General features: G+C 50.3%; 1 pseudogene; it reads right to left on the bottom strand.

The window, feature by feature from the left end:
- Positions 1-1403: 1403 nt before the first annotated feature.
- Positions 1404-1521, bottom strand: LOC124790587 (annotated as a pseudogene).
- Between the last annotated feature and the right edge of the window lie 1141 nt (positions 1522-2662).

Here is a 2662-nt window from a genome sequence, read left to right as displayed (position 1 = left end):
CACGAGACACCAACCCTAAATCATCCAATCGAGGTGTGAATGAAACGCCCCGACCAAGAAGCAATTACCACATTCCTGCGGACAGACAAAAGAAAACTATGGTGGGAAGACCCCAACAGAACCACTGGTGAAGAAATTCATACATTTCACTAGAAGTTGAAAAACCCCATATATAAATGGTTACATAAAAACAGTACCCAACTTCTCACACTCCACCACAGCGCCCAGAACACGTTGCACTTCCTTATACTCGTCAGAGCCAACGCTGCCAGTGGTTTCAACGGCCGATAAAAAGACATGCGGTCCCACGCGCTGATCTCCTGCACCACGGCTTCTAAGCTTCATAAGCCACATACATGTGGGTAAGGGCAGACTTAGCCACTGACAGCCTAGAGTTCGGCCAAACCGCGTGCCGAGCAGTTGACGACCCCCAACAACAGTGCCCCGCTCGCTCTACCCCATCTCTCGGTCACTGCCCAGTCCGTACTCCTCGACCGTCACGCGACCGTACACTTGCTCCACCTCCCGCCAGAGGGCGGTAGTGATCCAAACAGCGCGCCAAACCAAACACGCCACCGCATACACTAGACGCGAAGCGAAAGCACTCTGCCTGGCGCACTTTTCGAAGAGCCGGACACGACTACGGCTCAGTGTGTACAGGCAGAATCTGTTTTCATCGCTGAAGACCACAACGCGCCACTCCATCTTCCAAGTGATCCTCTGATGGCACCAGTCGATCCGTGAACGTCGATGCAGTGTCGCGAGTGGAAGACGGGCTAGAGGTGTGCGTGCCCGTAATCCCACAGCCAATAATCGATTCGCAACAGTTCGCCTTGACACGTTTGGGCTCTCAAGGCCTCTGTGGTGGTAGCTGTAGGATCTGCCACTGCTGCCCTTACAATACAACGACCCTGTCGGGCGTCTGTGCTGCGTGGACGTCCAGAACTCACTCTACGTGTGTGAGGATTTCAACGTGATCACCGATACCAGCATCATTACAAAACTGACGCAGAACGTCCACCTTGTGTGGCAACACTCTGCAAGGACCATCCTGCCACTCGGAACGTCACAGTCCGATCCCTCTCAAACTCGTTCAGTTGGCTGTAGGAAGTACGAGCGCTTCTCCGTGGCATGGTGGCCTGCTTGCTTAACATCTTTACACCACACTGAGCTTTATGGCTCTGAGCATTTCCTATTAAAAGCACGCCGTCACCAGGCCACATGTGGCCCACCGGGACCATCCGACCGTCATGTCATTCTCAGATGTGGATGTGGATGGGAGTGGCATGTGGTCAGCACACCGCTCTCCCGATCGTTATGATGGTTTTCTTTGACCAGATCGGCTACTATTCCGTCAAATAGCTCCGCAATTGGCATCACGAAGCTGAGTGTACCTCTAAAAATGGCAACAGCGCATGGGGACCCGGATGGTCGCCCATCCAAGTGCCGGCCACGCCCGACAGTGCTTAACTTCGGTGATCTGACGGAAACCGGTGTATCCACTGCGGCAAGGCCGTTGCCATTTCTTATTAAAGGGTAGACGCAAATGGCGCTTTGGTAGCTATGTCACAACGTTATCTGTTGGCGGATGACGCTGAAACCATTATCAGTACATCTACTATGCCCCAGATCGTATGCAAATATGCCGTTATCGAATCAAAATCGACATCGTCATTGCAGGTGTACTATTTATTTTTCGACTGCGTAAATCCTCCTTAGTTCGAGAACTTAATAGCACTGCAAAACAGATTTTAGAGGAAACCTAAGTGACTTCAGTTGTCGCGCCTTTCGTTCAGCAAAAATAAGATGTGGCCTGGGAAATAAGCTAAATCTTGACACCATCTTAGGATCTTGTTACGTGGCTCGAGTTCCAGCGCTGTCAAACAAATGCTCTCAGAAGAGTTCACCTGGCCGATGTGGCCCAGCGGTTCTAGGCGCTAGTATACAAAGAGAGTAGGCAAGATAAATAAAGAAAATAGAAATACGTAACAAAATTAAAGAAACAACGGGTCGAGTAGAACATGTGGAAGATCCAGCTGGCAAAATGTCCAAAGAGAAGCACGATCGTCTGAAACAGGTGGGGCACGAAATGAGAATGGAAGGATGAGGATCCGAAATAACAGAATAGGTATAGGCCCATCTGCACACAATTCAGCAAGCCACAAGCGGCAAGCCACAACATAGAGAGCGGCCTGTCACACCACTGTGTCCCACTTGGGAGGTTTGATACCCACATTAACTACGAAAATGAGGCAGGACAAATAGCAACCACTTGCGTCGTGAGGTTATGCAGCTTGTGGCGGAAATGAGAGTGGGAGAAGCTGAGATAAGGCGAGCAGAGGAGAGTGGTGTAAGTTCGCTAACCTCTTGTCGATCCCCATTCACTAGTCTGGGTGTTTTAACATTGCCCTCTAAATATATATATTCTTTACTGTCGTTTCCTGTTTGCAATATCAGCTTAATCCCAAGAATTAGCAGCGTTCACTCAGTTGCCGGCCAGTGTGGCCGAGCGGTTCTAGGCGCCTCAGTCTGGAAACGCGCGACTGCTACGGTCGCAGGTTCGAATCCTGCCTCGGACATGGATGTGTGTGATGTCCTTAGGTTAGTTATGTTTAAGTAGTTCTAAGTTCTATGGGACTGATGACCTCAGATGTTAAGTCCC

This window comes from Schistocerca piceifrons, chromosome 3 (genome assembly GCF_021461385.2).
Source record: "Schistocerca piceifrons isolate TAMUIC-IGC-003096 chromosome 3, iqSchPice1.1, whole genome shotgun sequence".
Classification (NCBI taxonomy): domain Eukaryota; kingdom Metazoa; phylum Arthropoda; class Insecta; order Orthoptera; family Acrididae; genus Schistocerca; species Schistocerca piceifrons.
Note: the sequence above shows the minus strand (reverse complement) of the source record. Positions and strands in the feature narration are given on the sequence as shown.